Source organism: Marmota monax, unplaced genomic scaffold, assembly GCF_021218885.2.
Source record: "Marmota monax isolate L192 unplaced genomic scaffold, Marmota_monax_Labrador192_F-V1.1 WCK01_AAM20220418_F8-fsc00347, whole genome shotgun sequence".
Lineage (NCBI taxonomy): Eukaryota > Metazoa > Chordata > Mammalia > Rodentia > Sciuridae > Marmota > Marmota monax.
The window spans coordinates 891298-906796 of NW_026694678.1; the positions used below are offsets into that span (position 1 = coordinate 891298).

The following is a 15499-nucleotide window of genomic DNA, read 5'->3' on the forward strand; positions in this document are numbered from 1 at the left end:
CTGCAAACACACTATTTCCTCCTGATTCTTGAATGTTGACTTAGTGGGGCATACGAGATCAGGTTTTCCTTTTCCACCAACACTGTGAAGAACCCTCTGGATGTCATCATCCTCAGTGAAAAGACATCTCAGTCCAACCTGTTCAGTTTCAATACAAAATGTCTACTTGTGGAAGTTTTTGGTTTTGGCTCAAAAAAAAAAAAAAAAAAAACACTGAACTTTCTGTATCATAGGTTTCATGTCTTCATTAATTTAGAAAATTACGAGCCATTATCTTTGTGAATCTTATCTGTCCCTCAATCTCTCCTTGAACTCCTATTAGAGGACAGGATACATCTCAGACATCCTCCTCCATCCCTTGAATCTCTTTTTTCTCTGCCCCTTGTGCTAGTTTCTGGACATTTCCTCATATTTGTATAGTTTAGGGGTCGGGGAACTTTTTCAAAGAACCAGTTAATAATTTAGGTTTTGTGTATCCCATATAATCTGTGCAGCATACTTTTGTCTTAAAAAAAAAAAAAAAAAATTAGAGTGGGGCATGGTAGCACATGCCTGCAATCCAAGAACTTGGGAGGCTGAGACAGGAAGACTGTAAGTTTGAGGTCTTAGCAGTTCACCAAGACCCTCAGCAACTTAACGAGACCCTGTCCCAAAATAAAAAAGTAAATGAAAGGACTGAAGATATAGCTCAGTGGGAAAGCACACTGGGGTTAAATCCTCAGTGCCAAAATATGTAAGTAATGTTTAAGAATAAAAAAAATCATTGTTACTTTACAAGCTATAAAAAGCTAAAACTAGCCATAGTGGTGCACATCTGTAATCCCAGCAGGTCAGGAGGCTGAGTCAGGGGGATTGTGAGTTCAAGGTCAGCCTCAGCAATTTAGCAAGGCCCTACGCAACAAGGCAAGACCCTGTCTCTAAATAAAATATTAAAAAGGGGCTGGAGATGTGGCTAAGAGATTAAGTGTCCCTGGGTTCAATTCCCCAGTGCCAAAATTTGGGGCTGCAAATTAGTACAGCCACTGGTAAAGCAGTATTAGTCTTAAAAAGACTAGGAATGGAACCACCATATGACCTGGCTATCCCATTTCTTGGTTTTTATTCCTATAAAACTAACAAACAAAAAACCAAGCCACAACTTAGATTTGGCCCTGAGGCCATAGTCATCTGCTTCACTAGCACTCTCTTCGGGGCCTACGCTACTGTGTGCCCTACCCTCTAAACTTTCACCAAACGACTACTCGCTGCCAGAGTCCTACTAATTGTTTTTAAACTTGCCTTCATTTTTATATCAGCACCTTGTTCCTTCTCATATTTTCTATTCCTTCTCTTCATGGGTTTACTTTGTTCTATCTGCTAATTCTTGTCACAGCGGAGGGTGGATCTTGTTACCGCTTAGGCTTGGTAGCTCTGTACTGAGTTCCATCATTGGTAGTCCTATATTTCTGGGAAGTTTGTGTGGTGGGGTTGAGAATGAGTCCCTCTAGAATAGAATGCTTGGCAGATACCTCTGTCATATATTATCAGCCTCAGAATACATCAATTTCTAAATCTGGAGATTCCCACATCCCACCCAGGTATTGAAGTGTGAACACAAAATCCACGGCAGGAAAACCGTGGTCACAAGTTCTCCTTTGGAATCATATCCCCACCCCCACCACCAATCCAGATCCAGACCAAGGGACATCTATGTGCTCAGGGGCTGACTTTTTTATAGTCCACCTACTGTCTTACTGACAATTCAGCCCTTTGAAGAGCCACATTCTTATCTGGTGTCTCAATTTTTATGTCACAGTCTCAAGGTTTTTTGCTCATCTCTCATAAAATTAAGGCAGTTACTAAAACTGGTGAACACTCTAGAGCACTGTAGCACTGACCACTCACCAGACGCTTAGATTTCCAACACTCACCCCTCTCCCTCTCCATTTTATTTTAATGAGAATTTACCTTTCTTCTTGAGAACATAATATGCATTTTACAGCAAAGGGGTTTATAGTTATACAGGTCTACAATTCTGCCAAAAGCAGAGGCCCCCTTTCCTTTTATCTCTGCATATGTGTTCCTAAAAATGGGACACCATATGTTCTTTCTTGTAACCTGATTTCTTCACTAACATTCAGGAACAGTCTACTGTCCCACACTACTAGAAATCCTACTATATGACCATCACTAGCTGAATATCATCCACAATACGGAAAGACCATAACTTCTCTAACCAATCCCTTTTTGCTTGGCACTTAAGTTTCCAATTTTTCATCATTATAATTAGTGCTATGATGCAGCTGCCTTCATATATACATCCACAGAATTTTTTAATGTGAAACTTCTGAGTTAAAGAAAAACATGCTTTCATTCTTGAAATTACTGTCTACTACAAAGATGGTCACATACCCTCCCCACAGCAATACAGAAAACATCCATCTACCAACAGCTCACCAATAATGGCAGAAATGGTGATACTCAGTTATCTGCTGCAGCCCTGCCTTTCCCCTACTATTTTCCACTTTGGTCAGAGCCCTTAGACCAGTGTTTGGCAAAGGAAGAGTTCCCAGAAGCAACTTGTCACTCACAGTAACAAGCACAGATTCTCTCCCTCCCCCGACCTGAGAACCCAAAAGCAACCAACTCCAAAACTAAGCAGGTGCAAGTTAGAAGCAGCCCAGGCAGCTGTCAGCACTGGAGGACACTATGTTCTCAAGAAGAAAGGTAAATTCTCATTAAAATAAAATGGAGAGGGAGAGGGGTGAGTGTTGGAAATCTAAGCTGGAGAGGGCCCATAAATCACGTCAGACTGTGTGGGAACGAGGCTTGAACTATGGTTATAACTAAGCCTCTGCTGCAGTTAGGCATTAATTAAACTCATCCAATCAAATGTCACTGTCTTTTCAATCTGACACTTTAATAGGTACAATGTCACTGTAGTGTTTTCATTTACCTTCTTTATTATCTGAATTTATCTGTTTATCCAGTGCCTGTACTTTTCTGTTCATGCACTACCAGTCCACGTGCTCTGACGACTCTTCTATTTTTAAAACGGCTTTTTCACCACGTTCCCTGCTCACACTATCAGTTCCCTGCTCACACTACCAGTTCCCTGCTCACACTACCAGTTCCCTGCCTCACTACAGAGATCCTTTTCAACCAGGGTTTGCTCTACTGGTCAGCCTGGGCCTACTACTGCTCAGGATGACCTTCCCAGCATGGAGAGGGAGCTCAGGTTGGCTCTCCTGGTCATGCAGCTCCCCTCCCCAGGAGCCAGGCTGACAGACACCAGGAGTGGCATCCTTGGTCTTCCACTCATCTAAACCTTGGTGCCTGGAGGGCACTTCTGAGTCTAACTCCTTCATAAAGTTTTCTCCAACTACAAAGGATTTGTCAGCTCTCTGAACTCCCACTGTACTCAGTATCAAAAGACTAAAAACCAACTATTCATTAGTTTCATTTAAGTAACTCATTTCCAGCTGGATTAAAAACTCCTTATAGAAAGGAATTATTTTTCTTACCACTTTAAAATCCCCCTAGGGTACCACATAGTACCAGGTCCCTGCTCAATAAATGATACCAGTTATAAGTCTTGGTTCACATTTTCATTACCAATCAAGTTGGAAATTTGGAGCTCACATGCCTTGAGTTTAAGGCAAAAATTATATATTATATATATATATATATATATATATATATATATATATATATATATATATTATAAAATGAGGAGGGCCAAGAAGAGGCTTGAAGGCCATCAGAACTTGCAGTGGACACCCTGGCTCATTCTCCAGAACTTAGCAATGTTATAGAATCTCTGAGCTTAGTTCCTCCTTTGTAAACTGATGCTAAAAAACCTTTACCTAGTGCTTGGATTATTGTAGAGGTTAAACAAGATGTTACAGATGGGGAAAAAAAATTGTGGGACACATCTAAAGCAGTGCTAAGAGGAAAATTCATGCATCAAAACTTACATCAGCTGGGTGCGGTGGCACATGCCTGTAATCTCAGTGGCTTGGGAGGATGAGACAGGAGGATCAAGAGTTCAAAGCCAGCCTCAGCAACTTCCAAGGCCCTAAGCAACTCAGTGAGACTCTTTCTAAATAAAATACAAAAAAGGACTGGGGATGTGGCTCAGTGGTTAAGTGCCTCTGAGTTCGATCCCTACTACAAAAACAAAAAAGACTTACATCAGAAAAGAGGAAAAGTCTCAAATTAATAACCTAAACTCCTTCAAGAACCTAGAAAAATAATCAAATAACACATACAGAAGGAAATAAAGAGCAGAAATCAATGAAAGTACTAGGTTCGTCAAGAGTCTGACAAGCCTGCAAGACTAACAAAACAGAAAAAAAACAACTAGTATCAGGAATAGAATGAGGTAGTCCTGCAGTCCTTACAGGCATCAAAGACAGCAAGAGAAGACGACGAACACCTCTACACCCTTAAATGGACTGATTCCTTGAAAAACACAAACTACCACAACTCACCCAATGTAAAACAGACTGTCTAAATTCATCTTATTTAACAAATTGACTTTGCAATTTAACCTCCCCCCCAAAAATCTCCAGCATCAGGTAGTTTCACTGGGAATTCTACTAACTTTTGAAAGAAAAATAAACACTTATTCTACACAGCCCCTTCAAAAGGGAAAAACACTTCCTGACTCACTTTATAAACCTAGCATTACCCTGAAGCCAAAACCAGACCAAGTACCAAAAAAAGAAAGCTATCAAGTATCTCGTGAATACAGACATAAAAACTACTTGACAAAATATGAGAATCTAGAATTCAGAAACATAAAAAAAGAATCCTGCTGTATCACATCTAAGTAGGTAAAGTTTTGCTCGGTTTTGGTTTTCTTCAGACAGCGGCTCCCAGTGCTGCCCAATTTAGCCTTGAACTCAGGATCCTCCTGCCTCATCCTCTTGAAGTAGCTGGGATTACAGGTGTGTGCCACCGCAACCAGCTGGAATGTATTAAGTTGAAAAGTGCTACTTTGATATACTTAACTTTATCCGGAAGCATAAAAATTCTCTTGATTTATTCACACCTTCCTTTACTTCTCCTACCAAGATGCTGCCGTTCTCCCCCACCGTCCGTCCCACCACCCCAGCTGCTCTTCTCTGGCTCCTTTCGGCCACTGCCTAAACACAGGGTTCCCTGTGGGTCTGTCCTTGGTCCTCTTCTGTCTTTCTGCCTACAGTTGGCCAGTCAGCTTCAGCTAGCCTGCCTCCACCAACTGGAGGCCTCGCAGATGCACCTTTCCCAGTGGTCAGCAACGAAGCACCAGCACCTCAGTGTTCCAGCAGCAGCAGGGCCACCTTCCACTCCAAGGAGAGGTCGCAACATAGGTGCCTTCCCCCACCCACCACCAAAAAAGAAGCCAGAATACTTGTACAGTTAGCAATTAACCCTTCCCACCATGGCTGATGTCCTGCTTTTGCACTCTCTCCTCATTCCTCAATCAAAACTTTTTGCTGAAAAATGGAAGTACAACTCTGGATCTGCAGGCAACTGCTTGAGAGCGGAAGCCACCTCCTGGAAAGCTGAAAAGGCACGGAAGGCAAAGTTCTGCTCAGAGTTCCGTCTGTGGCTGTGCTCCCCTTTCCCTCCTCTCGCCCTACACCTCAGAATGCCAGCGCCTCCTCTCTGAGGCTGCCTCTCACATTCCTTATCAACAGCAAATCCTTGAACTGCCAGCAGGACCAGTACCTTATTCTGTCAGGACTTTCCTTTCAAGAGTCAGTTGATTAAAAAAAAAAAAAAGAATAGTTGTTTTAAGTTTTCAGCGGACACAACATCTTTGTTTGTATGTGGTGCTGAGGATCGAACCCGGGCCGCACGCATGCCAGGTGAGCGGGCTACCGCTTGAGCCACATCCCCAGCCCGTAAAACAACTATTCTAACTAGACCTTTCTTCCTTTAAAACTAAAACTCTGATACTGAAACTTTCTATCACGGGTTTGGGACTGTTGTTTAGAGTCAATAAAGTTGTATAATTTTCTGCATACAAAAAAAAAAAAATGAAACCACAGAAGGGAGTCTCTGGTTTCATGTGGGCTGCTATCACGTCTTACATCTGAAAGGTCTGGAGGGAGAAGGGGCAAAGACAGAAGCTCGACACCTCCCACGTGGGTTCCAATGCACCCTCAACGATCACGGTGCAGGCAGCCAACACGCACCGTGGGCAGGTTCAACCTACCACACCCCTCAGCCTCCTTAGTCCTCACAAAATCCTGGGAGGGAGATACCACTCTTCTTCCTATTTGGTGAGTGAAGACACCACAATACAGAGGTTAGGTAATTTCCCAAGATCATTCATATCAAATGGTAAATCTTGAATTCTAACCAAGCAACTGACTCTAGGGTCCACACTTTTAATGACCTAACCATTATGGTAAAATGCCTGTGATATTAATTCAAAGAACACCGCTGCACACACACATTTTTACATTCTCCATCACTGGACTGATCCGCTGTAACCATGAATAATGATTAATTACAATTGAAACACGTGGTAACACTACTGCAAAACTTAAAGCCAGCACTATATTCAGAGTATTTATCTGCTAAACAAAACAAGAAAATACTGAGTCAGAACAAATACTGTGCCAGTGCACCCAGGGGCTACCTACACACACGTGCACGTAATACTTTTTCTCATTTATGCCAAAATTGGCCCATCAAGAAGGCAGAATTCCATCACAACCCAGGTACAGGTTCTACAAAATTATTTGTACACTGTTGTTGTTATTGTCATTGCCACAAGCCCTTCGAATAATGTGAAGACCGTTCTATATAGGAAATAATTTCAAAAAGATTGTAGAAAGGGTTGGGGCTGTGGCTCAGTGGTAGAGCGCTCACCTTACATGTGCAAGGTCCTGGGGTTCGATCCTCAGCACCACATAAAAATAAACAAAGGTATTGTGTCCAACTACAAATAAAAAAATAAATATTAAAAAAAAAGATTGTAGAAAGCAATAGTTCAGAGGTTAGTTTATTAAATACTAACAACCCAAATGTACATCATTTCCTGACAAAATTATCTGTCCTGGCCAGGTAGTACCTAGTTCATGAAATCAGGAAGTACACTAATAAGCACTAAAGCAAATACCCCAAGACTATCACTGTCAAGGTTCTGACTTCTCTCCTATTGTTTAAACAAAAGGCACTTCCCCAGGAAGCTAATTGTAGATAAAGAGTAACTTCTAAGAACTGAATGTAGGCCATTCACAAGTTATAGGACATCGAGGCACAGGTTTCCACGGTACAACCACCACAGCAATTTTTTTTTTTTTTTTTTTTTTTACAGATAAACTTAACCTGGATATAAAATAAGGAAAACAATATCAGTGATTAAAAACCAAACCAGGCTTGAGAAGCTGGCTGTGTCTTTAACATACCGAGAGTCAAGATTATGATACCACCAGACAACCACAGAGTCAAGCCACTCTTACTAGAGGGACATTAGTAAGTGGAAAACAAGTATTCTTAGGACTCCAAAACAGATTTTTAAGATGGAAGTGTTCCATATCTGCCACTAGCAAGCAAATCACAAACTACACAGAAGGAGCTCTTCCATAAGCAACAAGCCTTCCTTCCACTGCTCAAGTGGGCACAGGCAGTAACTACTAAGCCGATACTGACGAACCCATCACCAACAAACCTGAACCCAGAAATCTCAACTCCCAAAATAAGGTCCTCAATTTGAAAATTATGTCACTGCCTCTGTTTCCCCTACCAGTTAGATAAATTTGCACAAATTAAAATCCAATTGTCTTCCAGCCACTTTTTAACTAGAAATACAAATCAGATCCACAACTCATTTTTCCCCACCAAATAAACCCCAGATCCAGCCTAGGATTACTGAATCAGACTTCCCAAGTGTGAGGCCAAGGATCCTGGAGTTTCACCATGTTTCCAGCTGATCTTAAAGCAAAGTACACATTTCTACCTCCAAAATCATTGGTCTAGTGAAGAACTGATGGTAGTACTCAGAGTGATGATGTCTGAGTCAAGGTAACAACCAAGAAGGACAAACAGCTGCACCTGAATTCCCGCAGGAAGTCTGCAGACTGCATTACACACCCCTGGAGATGGGGCTGGGCAAACATGTGCCTACTGTTCACTTATCTTTCCTATGTTCCAGGTGCTGTACCCCAGATACCCACACACACAGTATCTCACCTCATCAGCCACAGCGGGTAGGTGCTATTTCTACACTGCAGAGGAAGTGAACCGTGGAGGTAAGAAAACTTGTTAAAGACAATACAGCAAGCAAGCTGAACCAGACATAAATCCAGATCTGCACAACCCAGCGCCGGTTCACTGCTTCTGTCTACCATGTTACTTACAGTAAAACACACTCTGTCTTCATTTGTTTTACTTAATAAGCACATATTACTCTTGTAATTAAGAAAAACATTTTGCTGCAGTTATTTTAAAGTTCACTAACAAGATATAAGTATATTTTTCAGTAGCAGGGATTGAACCTGGGGCACTGCACCATTGAGTTATACTCACAACACCTTTTATTTTTTGAGACAGGGTCTTGCTTGGTTAGGACCTTGATAAGTTTCTGAGGCTGTTCTCAAACTTGAGATCCTCCTGTCTCAGCCTCCTGAGCTACTGGAATTAGAGGCATATGCTGCATCACCCAGCAACACCACCTACATATTTCAATAAGTAATAATTACCTACTTGGGGAAAAAAAAATAGATTCCCACAGGACAAACCAAACTAAAAAATAAAACCCAAATGGATTTAAGAATTGTAATAAATTAAACCTAAAAAAAAGGAAAATATAATTTCATCTGATGTACACCCCCACTTTTCTAGGAATCAGAGCAAGAGAATCCATAAAAATTCAACAAACTTGACTACGTAAAAATCCACAGATCCTGTGTATTTATAAGGAAAAAACGCTTAGACTTAGCATTTGTAACGTGATCAGGTTAGAAGAAACAAAAGCAGTTCAATGGTGGCCAAAGAAACAAGAGGAAGTTACACAAATAGGGTTCAAATTATAAAACACATTTAAATGTTTAACCTTCCTAACAATCAAAGAAATGTACATTTCAAACAAGATACTATGACCTTTCCCATCATAATATCTGGTGCTAATCAGAATCCAGGGTAAACATTCCCACACTCTGCTGCAGGGCGTGAAAATTGGCACACCTTCCCAGAGCACAGTTTGGCAGTGAATCAAAAGTGGTGAGACTAAGCCTCTCCTCTGGCCCTGAAATTCCACTTACAGAAATTAATCTTAAGGCTCGTTAATAAATAAAAAAAAATTAACTTCAAGAATGTTCACACTAGGGGCTGGGCCTGTGGCTCAGGGGTAGCACACTTGGCCTAACACGTGTGAAGCATTAGGCTCGATCCTCAGCATCCCATAAAAAACAATAATAAACAAATAAAATAAAGGTATTTTGTCCATTTATATAAAAAATATTTTTAAAAGAATGTGCACACTAAAACAGTAAAATAAAGGTAAGGAAGGACAGCACAGTTCGGAACTTAGCAGCACTGCAATGTGACAGGAGCTCTTTGAACCAAGCTAGTGTAAAGGTTAAAAAGTCACTTCCATTCCTAACAAAATTCTAAAATTTTCTTATCTTTGACTCAGCAATTTTGCTTTTTGTTTTGTTCTGGTGGTAGTGAGGATTAACTGAGGGGTAGTTTACTACTGAGCTACATCCCGTTCTTTGAGACATGGTCTTCCTGAGTTGCCACGGCTGGCCTCAAATTTGTGATCCTCCTGCCTCAGCTTCCCAAATCCCTGAGATTACAGGCATGCAAAAATTTTGCTTTCTAGGAATGTCTTCTAGGTAACAAAGACCTATATAAAGATGCAATCACCTCAGCATTCTTTATAAAACATGTAACATATAAGTTAAATGTCCAATAATAGGAGCAAAACTAAATATAACTTCAGAAATGTCAGTACTGGGAGGTTGATGCAGGAGGATCACAAGTTCGAGGCCAGCCTGGGCGGTTTGGCAAGAACCCGTCTCAAAGTTTTTAAAAGGGTGGGATGCAGCTCAGTGGTAAAACACTCCTGGGTTCAATCCCCAGTACTACCAAAATAAAATAAAATAAAATCATTAATAAGGACATCATGCTATCAGTAAGCTTTTCAATAATTTTAAATGAAGTAGAAAAATGAGCTGGGGGTAGTAGCACACACATGTAATCCCAAAGGCTCAGGAGGCTGAGGCAAGAGAATGGCAAGTTCAAAGCCAGCCTCAGCAATTTAATGAGGCCCTAAGCAATGCAGCAAGACCCTGTCTCTAAATAAAATACAAAAAAGGGCTGAGGATGTGGCTCAGTAGTTAAGCGCCCCTGGGTCCAATCTCCAGTCCAAAAATTAAAATAAAGTGGACAAATGTTCACAATGTAATGTTAAGTGGGAAAATATAGATTCAAAATCATATATCCAGTATGATACAAAATATTTAGAATGCAAATGTTGAGGCTGGGGTTGTGGCTCAGTGATAGAGCGCTCACCTAGTGTGTGTGAGGCCCTGGGTTCAATCCTCAGCACCACATAAAAATAAATAAAAACAAAGATATTGTGTACAACTAAAAGAAATAAACATTAAAAAAGATTTAAAAAGTGAAATAAAATGCAAATGTTTATATTTCTGAATAGAAAAACAAATATAAGTAAAAAAAACAACAGTGGCACTTCTAGATTATGGAATTTTTACATTCTTCACAGTTGTCTCTCCTAAAAATGAGAATACATTTTTATAAATGAGGGAAGAGGTGTAGGAACAATTTTTAATAAGGTCTTCAGATGGATTTTGCTAACATTTTCCCTGAATTCTCAACTTGATGTTCAAGTGCCTAGGGTATAAGCGAATTTAAGGTTTTGATTTCTCCAGAAAACATGATTTTTGTTTTATACTATGGAGATACACAATATCATTTATTGCCCTATGCCTCCCTAAACGAGGTATGAGGTATAGAAACTGAGGCCAAAGCTTGACAAACCATTCACAAACCAGCTAGGGGACTCAGCATCCCACTACACACTCAGGTGAATCCACCCTAAGACTCAAGTTTTTCCATGGCTTTATTATCCCATCTTTCTGATTCACCAGGGCTCCTAATTTCAAATTCCTTGTTTTCTTGACTCAAGGTCTTTTTTGAACTTGTAAATTAAAGAGTTAGACTGGATGACCTCAAATGCTTTCAGATTCGAGGACCTGACTTATTACTGCCTGGAAACCAAAAAACACACGTATGTTTGTTTTATGGGGTGAGGGGAGAGCCACCAACACATCAACTCAAGGCAGCAAGGCTATTATGCCCAAGATCTCCTCCTTATTTCCTTTCCAAAATCTCAAGCACAATGCTTTTCTTAGAGCTCTGCTCCCAACCTTCCTATGAATCCATTAATAATGGTTTAGGACCTTATCAACTATCTTCTCCATTCAAAGACAAAGTGCTCATACACTTCACAGCTCCAGAAATAAAGGAAGTCGTGCTGGGAGGAGTAAGTGGAGATTAGGAGAAAACCCAGAACACAAAAGAACTTTTTATCAGTCCGGAATTCTACACAGTGGAATTTAATAGAGATAAAGACAAGGTTCAGCACTTAGATCTCAAAACTACATGGAAATGATTTGGCCTAACAGTAGCACATGTCCGCAAACACAACTGTGATTTAGTTGGCTAGGACTTCAGTGAGTCAAGTGTATAGGACTGTTTAGGAAAAAAAACCTACCACCTTGATTTTTATTTTGCCTTTTATTTTATTTTAAACAGTGTTGAAGAGAAGGAATGAAGGTTACTGTCAGCCAGCACTGAATACTGAACACTGTATCCTGCACTGAGAGACACACTTTAAGAGGGCCATTAATACAGTAAATGGAGAGCAGAAACAGCTGACAGAAAGGGGAATACTTAGTGTGGGGAATAGAGAACCTATGAACAGACAGCAACCTCAACAACTATGGAGGTCCTGGGAGCCAAGTAAAGTTGGCCAGTAGGCACTTAGCAAAATGAAGAGTCTGTTCAACATCAGAAATGTGAGCTGTGTACAACGAAATTCTTTTTCTCAAAGAAAATAAAAATAGTAATTTTTTTTATATGCAATCTCCCCATTTCTAAAAGTTGACTTACAATTGAAGCTTTTGTGTAAACGGGGCTGGCCTTATTTGATTCAGGCATGCTAGTTTGCAACTTGTGTCATGGTGAAACACAGTGGCTATCTTGAACGGCCACAGGGAATAGAAACACTTTTGTTCTGTGTGACACTCATAGGGAAGCAAACCACAGGAAAAGTCTCCAAGAACCTGGTCTATAAATTGGAATGGGCTGCCCAAGAAAGGTGACATCACTGAAAGAATTTAGCTAGGCACAGGCAGGTAAATATTATTGGCCAGTTCATGAAGTCTGCCATTTACTATATCTGACCTTGGCCAAATACCCTAATCCTCCCAAGACTCAATTTTCTTTCCCACCTACCTTTTCCCCTTGAAAAAAGAAATATGTTTAAGTTTAGCCTATCTTTCAGGGATTTTACAGATCAAAATCTGTGCAAGAAAAAATATGTTCAAGGACTATAGGATGTCAAAGAACTTAAACAGTAATTGAGGATATTATCATAATCTACCATCATAATGTATTTATATCATACATGTCTTATCTCTTATTACTCATGTTAAGGGTATATTCCCAACCTATTTTTTTTCCTTTAGAATATCAAGTATTTGTTGAAAATTGTTTAAAAGTAAATTAGATCCATATATTCTACTACTCACTTTATATTATATATGTTTTTTTAAGAGAGAGAATTTTTTTTATTTTATTTTATTTTATTTTATTTAGTTTTTTGTGGACACAACATCTTTATTTTATATTTATGTGGTGCTGAGGATCGAACCCAGGGCCCCGAGCATGCCAGGCGAGCACGCTGCCACTTGAGCCACATCCCCAGCCCACGTTATTTATGTTTTAAATTTACATAATAAACCATATGTTATAAACATAAAAATAAAATAAATAAAAGTAAATTGGAGCCAGGTGCAGTGGTGCACACCTGTAATCCCATCACTCAGGAGGCTGAGGCAGGAGCATCACAAGTTCAAAGCCAGCCTCAGCAATTTAGTGAGGCCCTAAGCAACTTTAGGAGATCCTGTCTCAAAATAAAAAATTAAAAATAAAAGGGCTGTGGTTGTAGCTCAGTGGTAGGGTGCTTGCCTAGCACTGTGTTTAATCCTCAGCACCACATAAAAATAAATAAAAGAAAGATGTGTGTCCATCTACAACTTTAAAAAATTTTTTAAACAATAAGGGCTGGGGATGTGGCTCAGTGTTCAAGTGCCTCTGGGTTTTATCCCTGGTACCAAGGGGAAAAAAAGGAAACTTGAGGGCTCAAATGATGACAGGGTGAGAGGAAAGCATCAGAGGGAAAAGGACAAAGCAAACATCCAGAATGTTAATCGTTAACACTACTGACCCATCTAAAACACCAGACCAGTCAAACTGAGGAATACACCAAGTCTGGTATGTGTGTGAGGGGTGCTATTCTAGGGCAGGCACTGGCAAGCTACAGCCACTGCCTGTTTTTTCTTAGTGGTTTCAGAGGAAGATAGCCTTGCTCATTCAGCTATGGATTTCAGGTAGGTTATTACTGTATATATCAGGCTCTGCTATATATTATGCATATGCTACTTTCACTCTTAATAGACTACGGTTCATCTCTCTATCTCCATCCGGGGGTTTTTAATAGGTCATTTGGATGCCTCTGAGCAATAGCTATTGTATATTATGGCCAAGGTATAGGAGAGGTATGTTTCTAAATGAGTCTCCTCTTATTCCTCTTCTACTTGCAAGATTACAGATTTTATAGATCCCATTTCTCTTCCAACTAATTTACCACCCAAGACCCTGAAAGACTGAGAATGTACAAGTGTGTGAGGGGTTCAGGCAGGAAAAGATCACAATGACTTACAGCCAAGCCCACCTATTCTCCTGAGCATCTCAATTCCATCTGCCTGAGCTTTGCTATTTTCATGGGACCTACAACACATGAAAAATCCTTTCTTCTTGGTTTAGCTGCCCCATCATCAAAGGTTTTCAAAAGAAACAATTACCAAAAATTAAGAGGAAACAAAATTCAAATGGAAGGAAATATGTTAACAGAACTTTTCTGACCTACACTTGATTTCCAGCAGAAATCAGTGGGCAGTTTTAGGACTTCGTTAAAGTTCCCTGGCTTATATTCCTTCCTTCACTCTGAACCAACTGTATGCAAAGACACAAATTCTCTCCAAATACCTGTCTCCCCCTCAAGCAAAGCCTTCAACCCTCCTCCAGAAAACCAGTCACAGTTCCAGGGGGACAAGGACCACCACCTCACTGCTGCACCACCTACCTCAGTGCCTTCCACGGGACCACTGACTGGTGCCTAAGGACACCACTTTCTCTAGCACAGACTTTCTTCTGAGGGCTTCCAGTCATCCTTGGGAGGGTCTCCTCTCAGAAAGGCCATTTCTTCCTCTCACCTGTTCACTGAAGTCTTTTTGCTTATGAGACCAAATATTTAATAACAGCCCCCACTATCTGTAGGAAAGTGAGAGGTGGGGAATGAAGGGAAAGGCTTGTCAAGCACACTGTAAGGTATGCCCCTCACATCTTCCTTTGTTAAATATACACTCTTTGGGGAACTTTGAAGATCCACAATTCTAGCTTTCTTCCAGAAAACATCTTCTCACACTCAAGATATTAACAAGTCCTCAGGCTCTCCACAGCCAAGGATCAGGGAATTCCTACAGGATAAGGTATTTTTAACACAATAAGAGTTTAAGAAAATAGCTTTTTCTTTCATCTGTAAGTATTTAAAACTCCCCCTGCTAAATAAGTTGAGAACAACGCCTGGCTTCACTCAAGACGAACACCCCATGCGTCACTGTCCCAGGCTCTAGGACCGTGTGGCATTGGAGTGCAAGGCTAACTGTTGAGCAACACAGAAAACTGCGCACCATCCACATGACTGCAACACACTGAAGAGTTTTCAAAATCAGAACATGGGGCGTCCCTCCTCCAAAAGCTATCTAAATTGGAGGAAGAATGGGACAAAGTAACGAGAAGTGCTTAAGATGCCTCCTAAATAAATCACATACGGGTAAGAAAAAAACCGGACTAGTGGTGTTTTTCGTTTCCTCCTCCACTAAAGGAGTCTAACTAAGAGGACCTCCAGACTGCGAGGAGGAGCCCAGAGGAGCCCACCAAATTTCAGCCTGCTGAGAGCCATAGGCATCCAAAGGAGCTGAGCCAGCAGCTGGCTCAAATGTGGCAGGGAGAAAGCAGCGCTCCGCTGCAGCGGGCAGCCCTGCGTGGTCTCCAAGGGCTTGGGCCGGGGCTTTCGCCTGCAGCGCGGGCCAGGGCGCAGGCATGTACTCAGCAGCCCTGTCCTGCTGTGCAGCCGAAGCCGCCAGAGCCTCTGCAGATGCAAAGAACGCTGCACCTGGAGCCTCGGACAGGAAGTGGGTATCAG

The 15499-nt window shown here is 41.0% G+C and overlaps 1 protein-coding gene across 6 annotated transcripts in view; it reads right to left on the reverse strand.

Annotated features, from left to right (window-relative positions):
- Positions 1-15499, reverse strand: part of Extl3 (exostosin like glycosyltransferase 3) — a 104198-nt gene that overhangs the window by 35961 nt on the left and 52738 nt on the right. Inside the window, exons 2-3 of one of the 6 annotated variants that reach the window (XM_046423349.2) lie at positions 14378-14565; positions 6850-6919 (exon numbers count right to left, since the gene is read on the reverse strand). The exons of 3 other annotated variants lie outside the window; for them this stretch is intronic. The gene's annotated coding sequence lies outside the window, so the exon portion shown is untranslated. The remainder of the gene's footprint in view (positions 1-6849; positions 6920-14377; positions 14566-15499) is intronic. 2 more of the 6 variants (XM_058572349.1, XM_046423348.2) reach the window with 2 other exon arrangements.